Source organism: Marmota flaviventris, chromosome 5 (assembly GCF_047511675.1).
Source record: "Marmota flaviventris isolate mMarFla1 chromosome 5, mMarFla1.hap1, whole genome shotgun sequence".
Classification (NCBI taxonomy): Eukaryota; Metazoa; Chordata; class Mammalia; order Rodentia; family Sciuridae; genus Marmota; species Marmota flaviventris.
In genome coordinates this window covers 145,360,421-145,371,351 of record NC_092502.1, presented here as the reverse complement: position 1 = coordinate 145,371,351, position 10,931 = coordinate 145,360,421, and the positions used below count along the sequence as shown (strand labels likewise).

Sequence of the window (10,931 nt, the reverse complement as noted above, 5' to 3'; positions counted from 1 at the left end):
TTTTCCTACAAATCTGCTGAAGTCCCTTACACTCTGTGTCTATGAGGAGTCTGTCCGTGCTTTGGCTAGTCTCAATCCTCCTCTCATTCTTTCTTCAGAAGACTTTAAAGTCATCCAGTTCTCCAACCTAGTATACAGTCTAATACTAATTTCTGCAGAAAGTTTTGTTTTCCTCAAATTCATTCTGGAAGAGGCTGAAATGTTATGTTTACATGATGCTGCAGCTCTCTCTCTAGCCCAAGTGTTTTCTATCTGTGCCCTCTTTGGTGGTACTTCCTCTGTGATTTCTCACTCCTCTATGCAAACTTCTCCTATAAGATTTTCTTTTGTTTTGTTTTGTTTTGTTTTGACCCTGAATTGAGACCGTCATCCAGCACAAATGCCTTGAGGAACACTATGAACAGACCCCAGCATCAGTCAAGTTTATTATTGATGAATCACTGTGTATCCAACTATCAGTGGACAGAGTTCAATCCTTAATTCCACGTTACAATCCTTTGATTGGACAAAATGCAGATCAGGGAGTTGGGGCTATGGGTTGCTGCAGCATTAATTCTTTCGGTCTGCTCTAAGATTTCCTGAATTCTAGGTTGAATTCCTCTCTTTATTGTCTCCACCTAAAATCAGAATGCTTTGGATAGGCTTTAGAATGGTCTAGACAATACAGTGCATTTCCTCAACAGCTCCAAATTATTGTGTTGTTGCATAAGAGAGCCCAAGATAAAGTTGAATCCTCTGGTGTGATTTTTAGAACAAAATCTTTATAAAAGGTCAGAACATGGAGTTATTTTGAAAACCATAGCTACTGAGAAAACCTCTGGAAAAGGAAAAGTTGGGATGTGTCAGGTAAGGTTAGTAATTGTTTCCCTTTCTTTGAAGTTCAAGTCCTTTCTTGTGTGAAGATGCTTTATTGTGGTATTGCTGGGCTTTTAGCCTAGTTAGATTCAACAATACAAATGCTTTGTTTTGCACAGTATCTTTCATCCAGCTTCTTTGCAAGGCTTTGATACATTTCTTATTAATCTTTACAGCATTTTATTGAGGTATGTATACTGCTTGATTCCTTAGACAGGAATTTAGCAGACATGTAATTTAGCTGACAATATTCACTATAATGAAAGCAGAACTCTAGATTCCTGACCATTTTCTGCTGTCATACTCAATTTTCTTTCCTTCCTTCCTTCCTTCCTTCCTTCCTTCCTTCCTTCCTTCCTTCCTTTTTCTTTTTTTGTTTGTTTGTTTGTTGTTGGTGGTGGTTGGTTGGTTGGTTTGATTTTTTAGTCTTTGTGTTTGGTTGTCCCAAAACATTTCATCATTAATTTTGACTTTCAATTTATTTAACCATATATCTTTTTGAATACTTATTTTACCAACTTGAATTAGACAGTCTTGTCATAGTGCCCACATTGCTTTAAAGCCATGTTCTTCAAATTTAAATTTCCAAACTCTGGTTTGAGAAGAAGTCCCAAAGGAGTCATTGTATACTTCACCTGTAATTTTTCTGGGCAATATGTTTTTCATGTGTCTTGGGCCATTTCCTATGAAAGCCAGGACCCTCTTTCTGTAGGCATTTGGATGATATTCCAAAGTAGCTTTCCAATACACTACAGAAGGTGCTAGGTCATAGGGAGGTCATAATCTAAACTCTCTGCAGGTGGGAAGACCCCCAAGAGGAGATCATGGGCAATTTATTATACATTATTATTGTCCATCTAGGAACAGAATGCACAGACAGTTCCCCTCAGCCGCCGCCGCCCCCGCCGGCCGAGCTCCGCCGCGTCCGCGGCCAGCGGCCGCCATGCAGTTTATGTTGCTTTTTAGTCGTCAGGGAAAGCTTCGACTGCAGAAATGGTATGTCCCACTGTCAGACAAAGAGAAGAAAAAGATCACAAGAGAACTTGTTCAAACCGTTTTAGCACGGAAACCTAAAATGTGCAGCTTCCTTGAGTGGCGAGATCTGAAGATTGTTTATAAAAGATATGCTAGTCTGTATTTTTGCTGCGCTATTGAGGATCAGGACAATGAACTAATTACCCTGGAAATAATTCATCGTTATGTGGAATTACTTGACAAGTATTTTGGCAGTGTGTGTGAACTTGATATCATCTTTAATTTCGAGAAGGCTTATTTTATTTTGGATGAGTTTCTTTTGGGAGGGGAAGTTCAGGAAACATCCAAGAAAAATGTCCTTAAAGCAATTGAGCAGGCTGATCTACTACAGGAGCCACGTCATGAATATTTTAATGTCCCTGTGTACTAAATGACTACTCATCGAGTATGCAGAATTTCACAGAGGAAATAGAGAGCTGATATACTTATGAAAGAAAATATCCTCAGCTTGCTGACTATCTTGTAAAAATAATAGAACATTTCAGAACCAGTACCATTACAATTGTATTTTTTCCTGTTTGCATTCCTCTTTCCTGTTTTATTTCATTCTATATATGATCTTGATATAACTTATTCCTGTTCACAACTGATTTAAATTCTTCTGACAAAGTATGATCTGTGAATGTTTTGAGTAATATTTCATCTTCAACACATGCATGTTACTATTAATGAACCATTTGTGATTAATCTTATAAGAGGAAAACATGGCAATCATTATTGTTTACCAAAGAGACTATGGCTGAATTACTCTGTCAAAATAAGCAGTGCCATAATATTTAGTTGTTCAGTCTTCAATTGTTGAAAGGGGGGGAAAAAAAACTATAGTGTGATTATCTTGCAGACTGAGTTAAAATGTTCTAATGTATCACATAAAAGGGTATGTGGAAATAATACAATAAAATAAAATTAATCTGTACTAGTATATAATATTTAAAGTTGAAACATTCAGTTAAGAAATTTTGTAGTGCCACATTTATTGAATCACATTTGTGCGATATAATGATATTGAACTATCAGAAAGCTGTGTCAGAAAAGTCTCTTCTGCACTATTGCTCAGTGGAAAGCCCTTTCCAAGTATTAATACTGAGCTAATTTATATAGTTCAAAAATTCCAATACTGTTCAATACTTAAAGTTTATATTTTACTATTAATAGTTTTCTAATATATTAAGTCTTCATTTAAATACGTAGTGCTTTGTTAATTATGGCTTTATATTTCTGAATACTAAAATTTTTAACATTGATCACTATTGTACATGCTTTTAATAAAACATGTAGCATATTTTATCATCAAAGGAAAAGTACCAAATCATTCATTATTTTAATCTAGAGAATTTAAAGACTGAGTTAAGTAAGTTTTCATTACACAATAACTTCAGATGATACTCAAACTAGTTTATCACTGAAAGAAAACCTACCAGGAAACTTTGTATTAGGCAGGTAACAAATCAGTTATTTCCATTCTTACCATTCTTGCTGTAATACACTACATTTGAAGCACTGGGAAACATTGATCTTTCATTTCCATTTTTTTTCCCCCTTCATCCCGCCCCCTGCCCTGCAACATGTTATTCATCTGGTTTTAATGCTGCATAAATATGCATTGTCTCATGCCTGTTTGCTTTGGATGCTGTGTGCTGAGCTGTAACAAGATGTTGCTTTTGTTATCTGTATACAGCTGCTTGCTTGAAATCAGTAGATTCTGAAATAGCTTTTCTTGCATGTCTAAAATAAAAGTATTGCATGTAAAAAAAAAAAAAGAATGCACAGACAATCTGCTGTTCTGTTTCCTGAGTGGCCCTGCTTTCTTGTGGTACTTTAGTAATCATCTTTATACTGATGACCCTCCAGTTCCAATCTCCAACTATGATTTTTCTTCCCAATTTCAGGACCATAGACTCAACTGTCTGCTAATCATTGTGATTCAAATTTCTCATTGAACTCACAGGCTCTGCTACACCTGATCCTCCTCCTGCATTCTGTATCTCAGGCATGATCATAATGTCAAAACTAGAAATGCTGCAGCCATCCTTGACTCTTTTCTCTTCAGAGCCCCACCATCCCAGGCTTTGAGTCACATATCAATTCTACCTTTTGCATATCTTTGGATATCCACTGCTTTACTCCATCCCTCTTGCCACCACCATGGTTCAAGGTTATACAGTCTCTGGCTCAGGTAACTGCAATAACTTTCTAAGAAGTTAGTCTCCTGGCTTTGTTTTTTACCTACCCCTATTAACTCTTCACACTCATCTCTCAACTGTATCCAGCTGTTCACAGTTCCTTAGATACTGCTTTTATGCATGGGTCTGTGCAAACAGTTTGCTCTGGGTGGAGGACTCTTCTGGCTGGCAGTTGCTTTTGATCCCTCTGATCTCAGCTTAGATATCACAGAACTCACCTCTGGGTCTAAGGTCTCTTCTTTATGGTCCTCAAAGACTCAGTGCTTTTTTGTTGTAGAACTAAACTGGAATTCCTGTTTGCTTGTTAACACCCCTAGGAGACAGCCACCTCCATCAGCCTGGAGCCTGGCTTGTCTCCCGCAATACCTTATCCCTGCGTGCAGCTCAAGTTTGAGGCACAGGTGGTGTTCAGTAAACATGTATGAGCTCAGAAGAGGAAGTAGGAAAGAGAGTATGGAAAGGAAGAAAAAATATAGGCAGGAGGAAGATTAGGTATAAACAAAACTGCTTTGTAAATATGTAAATAAGAATGTAGATATAAACACATGTGCATGTAATTAAATGTGTAAAATCAGTATTTTTTTCTTGCAACCTGCCTCTTAGTTATAAACTAGACTATGGAAAAAAAAATAAGTAGTTTAAAGTTCCAATTAGATGGTTTTTGATAAATCAAGTTTTAAAATATAGATTTCCTCTGAATGTTGGAATAATATTTTAACACAAATAAGGAGGCTAACATGCAGTAGAAAAACAAAGTGGTGCTTTTGTAAAGTACATAATCCTTTCTATGTATGGTTTTTTAAATTTAAATTTCATAAATCTCATCTACTTTAAGTGAAGCTTATCAGAATAACTATCTTAATAAGAGGAGTGCCCTACTAAAAATAAAAATCATCACAGTAGTAAGAGACTGAGGTCCATGTTTAAGGCTGATTTGTTTTTAAAAAGCTTGGATTTTGACAAAAGTGTCATATTTCTTACTTCTCATTTTAAATTTGTTGACCATACCCAATATGTCTGTGAGAATCAATTAAGGTCTCTTCCAAACATGAACCCATAGATGTCTTAACAACCAAACCATTCTGATAAATGGCAGTAACAATATTTCCAGTGTGCTTTTAAGTTCCAACTTCATTAAGTCTGGAAGATCAGAACCAATTTAAGTGAAATAGTATTCCATTTATTTTTAAAAGCCAAGATGCAATTCTAGGGTTCAGACATCAATGGATCCGTCACATTTTCCTCAGTTCAGGTTACACCTATTTCTGTAGTCACTTGAACTACTTCTCAAGAAACATAGAGTAAAGGACAAAGACCAATAAAGTTTATAAGGCCAGGTACACATCTATAATTCCAGTAACTAGGGAGGCTGAGGCAGGGAGATCCCAAGTTTGTCCCCAGACTCAGCAACTCAGCAAGGCCTTATCTCAAAATAAAATATAAAATGAGCTGGGGATATAGCTCAGTGGTAAAGCTCCACTGGGTTCAATCTTCAGTATCAAAATAAATAAGTAAATGAATAAATAAAACTCATGAGCATACTTCTAAATGTGCCTGCACACGTGCACGCAGACATACACTTACACATACACACACAAATTCATCTCGTACTGTTGAGAAACACAGGAATTTCTGGATTGTGGATTTAGGAAGAAATTAGCTGCTTAAATAATATTTCTCTAACACAAAGATATAATAGAGTACTTAGTAATGCTATAATTAAAAAAAAGAGTTGCTTCATTCTGGAATGCGAGTTGAATAAAGATTTAACTAGCTTTTCCCATTGTTTATGCTAACAAATCTATTATACACAGATTGACAGGGCAAGTACCATGAGGTCTGCTGAAAATTCCACAGCTTCCTATTTGGATAGAAACTGAGATTAATTTATAAAGGCATAATGTCCAAGCTACTGAGCAAGACTGGGCATGTTGGACTATTATCCTCAATCCTTGGATGGTCAGAAAAAATCTACAAGACTTGCACCAGAAAGCAGTCATCCTTTAAAGTTGAACCCCCACCCCCACCAATATTGACATGTGTGGTGTGAGAGTTGAACTGTTCTAGTGGTAGGGCTCATGGTAGAATCCAGTGGAATGGGCTCTTCCCTGCATGGATAGTGTGTGATGGAGAACTTGGAAAAGGATTTCTAGAACCTCTCCAAGGAGGATTCTTTGAAAGTATCGCCTGAGTTTTCTTCACATCCAGAAACTTTGCAGGTTTAATCATTTAAATTAATAGCCAATTAACTAATTAAGAGCTAGTATATTGTTTAAAAAAGAGGATGTGTATTTGGCTTAATTGTGGACAAACCTGCTTCTCCCATCAGCGAGCCCATTGGTTAACAAGATGGGAATTTACTTTAATACTTGTCTCATTTCACAGAGGTTCTTTAAGACTCACAAGTACTGTTGACTTATTTCTTCTTGTGATGTCTTTTGTTTAGTTTTGTGCACTTCAGATAAATACTATCCATAGCTTCTTTACAGTTAATTAAAATTTTAAATAACTCTGTCTTCTACTGAGAAACATATATAATCAAGATTATTTTGTGTAAATCTAAGATTCTTGCTTTTATTTTTAATAACTATGGTCTTGAACAGATTTTTGCATACACATCTTTATAATTTCATCTCCCTCATCATGCAGCCGGCATTTAACAAAAAACAAAACATTCTCTTATTATTTACATTCTTTCTACTTCCTTCCTAAGAATCTAAGTTACTCTGTGTATACTAATTAAATTTTTTTTTATGATAGTTAGGATTCTGTCTTTCATCTTCCTATTACTTAGAACCTGCCATAAAAAAAAATAAATAAATGACTGTTAGCACAGGAATTCAAAAGACATAAATAAACATTTGACTGAAAAGAATCTATTATATTACATTATACTGTATTAGTTACATATTTTGCCAACCTTTCTAGATTCACTTTTATGTCCTCCACAACTCACAAATTCCAGCAAATTATAATTTCAATAAATGAATGACCAAGTACAAAATGATTAGCAAACTGTGTATGCACTGAAGCAGAAGTTTACCCAAGTTCAATGACCTCATCTCTGTTTCTCCAACTCATTTCTCCTTGTAACATTTCTTCCAAAATATGATTCTGCTTTGCTCCTTCTTGAATTCATGAGATCCACTTACCAGAGAGCAAAGCAACAGTGTCAGCTACTAATCTAGAGTTGGGGGAGAAGGGCAGAGCTTGGTGAAAGGAGTACAGAATCATGAGGATTGTCTATCCAGCAGACATACAGTGTGTGCAGTGTGTGCTGTGCATCTTGAGAAAAGAAGTGCAGATACTTCAACAATAGCCAAAATATGCTAATAATTAAAATCGGATTTCATACTCTTTCAAAAATGATCGTAGCTAACTATGTCTGCTCTTTTTTAAAAAAAGTTATTTAAAAATCACCGTGGCTGTCTCTGTATAATAGGAACATTTTTCTACTTCTTTTCACTGTTAATTAAATTATTTAATGTAATCATGGATGCTAACGTTCTTACCTTGAATAGGCTAAATTTTTTATCTTTGCAAAAATGAAGGAAAAAATAATTCTTCCTCTCACTTGCCAAGTTCCAATTTCTACATGGTTTATAACTATAAAAAGTAGAAGAAAACTCCAGATTCTAATATGAATTGAAACACATCTGTGCATCCACAACTAGAAGAAAAGTCCTAAATCTCTAAATTGATACTCTAATTGGCTTTTGCTGGGACCTGAATTCCTTCATATATGGCCAGCTGTTGTGCATACATTAATGGAAGGGAAATTGAAAACTGAATGTTTTATTATGTGTGAGTCAATATATTTCTAAGACTAGATGAGTAAAGATCTCAAAAATCTTAACACCAAAAAACCACAGATAATCCAATCAATAAGTGGCCAAAGGAATTGAACAGGCACTTCACAGAAGAAGAAATATAAATGATCAACAAATGTATTTTAACATATTCAACATCTCTAGCAATTACAGAAATGCAAAGTAAAGCTACACTTCGATTCCATCTCACTCCAGTCAGAATGGCAATTGTCAAGAATACAAGTAATGATAAATGTTGGTGAGGATATAAGGAAAAGGGTACACTCATACTTTGCTGGTGGGACTGCAAATTGGTGCAACCACTATGGAAAGCAGTATGGAGATTCCATAGAAAACTTGGAACAAAACCATCATTAGACCTTCGGCTTATACCCAAAGGACTTAAAATCATCATACTAGGGTGAGACAGTCACATCAATATTTATAGCAGCTCATTTCATAATAGCTAAGCTATGGAACCAAACTAGGTGCCCTTCAACAGATGAATGAATAAAGAAAATATGATATATATACACAATGGAATAAATCTATAAAAGAAAATATATAAAGAATATATATAAAGAAGAATGACTTTATGACATTTGCTGGAAAATGGATGATTAGAGATTATCATCATTATTATCATGCCAAATGAAATGACCCAATCCCAAAAAACCAAAGGTTTAATGGTCTCTTTGATATGTGGTTGCTAACACACAACAAGGGGGGTGCAGAGGGAAGAATAAAAGTTCAGTGGGGTAGACAAAGGGGTAGGGGATAGGAAAGACAGTCAAATTAACTGGTCATCTTTCCTATATAACATAGGAATACACCACCAGTAAAACTCAGCATTATGTAAAACCACAAGAATGGGATTCTAATTAGAATAAGTTATACTCCAATATGTATAATTTTTCAAAATTCACTCTACTGTCCTGTATATCTGAACGAACAAATTTTAAAACATTAGAAAAAATTTTAAAAATACTAGAAAGACTTTTTTAAAAATATTTGTTTAGTTATACATGGGCACAATATCTTTATTTTGTTTATTTATTTTAATGTGGTGCTGAGGATTGAACCCAGGGTCTCACATGGGCAAGGCGAGCACTCTACCGCTGAGCCACAACCCCAGCCCCTAGAAAAACTTTTAATGGGAATCTCACCAGGAAAGATGGGGAAAATTTGTTGTTTCTAACGTTCAAAAACCTAAATAGGAGACTGAACAAATATAATCAAATTTACCATGTCAGCTTCATCACTGAAAGCATTCATGTGAACCTTTCAGTTCTTGATGTGACCAAATTAAAGTCTTTTCTACATTTTAAAGTAAAATGAACACTTTACCTATTTGTGTATATTATATTCAGGAGATATAAAATGGTTAATATGTGAGCCCATGAGTTCTCCAAGCAATACTTGCTATACTTACCTATTATTATTTCTTATCCATTAAAGAGGGTAAAAAACAAGAGCAAATTATTTGATGGAAGGGTAGTCACACAACCTAAATTAAGCAAGCCTCATGCCACAGTACTCTGACAGGGGGGAAAGAGAAACTCAACATAAGCCTAAAATGGGCCCTGTTCAGAGTTTTGAGTGAGAAGCATGAGAAAATGTCTGTGAGACTCTTTTGCTAATCAAAGCATGGAAGGGCTCCTTCCCTTGATGCAGTTTCTTACACCTGCTCCATCCAAAGTGAAGAGGGGACTTCAGTCCATGAACACTCACTCATCACCTTCTAAAACTGACTGGGTTGGCTTGGGGAATCCCTGTCATTCAGTAAACAGTAACAACAAAGACAACACATTTGCCTGTCTTGTCCAATATTTTATCTACCTCCATTAGCTATTATATGCACTAATATTTATTGAATAATGAAAAAGCATGGCACTAATAATAAAATGGTTCCCACTTATTGAGAATTTATTAAGCACTTGAGACTGTGCCAAGCACTGTATGTGTAATTCATTAATTACTCCTTGTGTATTTTGATGGGGCAATAGTCTCCTAGAGTTCATTTCTTTTTTTACTTCCTCTTTCCCTCCCTCTGTTCTCCTTCCTCTATTCTATTGATCTTCCTTTTGTTTATTTATATTTTTAATTAGTGCTTTGGGGATATACATAAGGTGAAATTCACTGTGGTATAATCATGTATATATTTAACATAGTTTTGATCATTTTATATTGACCATAGCCTTTCTGAAGAGCGGTAGTCAGAATACTGTATTGTAACACCGAATGAATTAAAATTTAATACTTGTTTCCACATTGAAAAAGAATTTCTTTATAATCATGAAAAGCAAAAGCTACATGTTTTAAAAAATCTTTGTGCAAATTTTTGAAATTCTTTCTTCACAGGATGGTAGACAAAGGACATTTGGGATCACCTGGTCAAAATCCTTGATTTTACAAAGGAAGAAAAATGAGGCAGAGATTAGTAGACCCAATGTCATGCCCTTAACCTGTGACAGAGATGGGTATGAACCCCTCAGATGTGCAGGCTCCAGTGACTTATTTTGTGATATTCTCTAATACTCCAATCACTATTCTTAGAATTGATAATTATCTAATTATTAGATCTATGGAATAAAAAGAACTTCAGTTATTACACCACTGAAACATTGTTTAGTAAGCAACTTAAGAAAGTGACTGTGACCCAGATCAGTGGGAAGAGTGATAAATGTAATAGCTACACTATACCTCAAATGTCCCAGGAAAGTGTCTCTGTGTTACTTTTAATTTAAAAAAAAATTAAACCACAAGTGTTCATGAGAGATTGTCTTGTGGGTAACTTTCTTCCCAGCCGTTAGTTTGGTCTCAGAAAAAGGTCTGAGATCTGTTTTGTGTCCTCATGTGTGTTAGTCAACTTTTCATTGCTATAACAAAAATATCTGCCAAGAACAACTTAGAGGAAGAAAAGTTTATTTAGGGCTCATGGTTTCAGAGATCTCAGTCCATGGTTAGCCGACTCCACTGCTCTGGACCTGAAGTAAGGCAGAATGTCACGACAGAAGGGTTTGATGGAGGAAAATTGTTGAGACAGTGG

At 35.5% G+C, this 10,931-nt stretch overlaps 1 pseudogene; it reads left to right on the top strand.

Moving 5' to 3' along the window:
- The first annotated feature begins 1,741 nt into the window (after positions 1–1,741).
- LOC139705715 (AP-1 complex subunit sigma-2 pseudogene) lies at positions 1,742–2,499 on the top strand (annotated as a pseudogene).
- Positions 2,500–10,931: the final 8,432 nt, after the last annotated feature.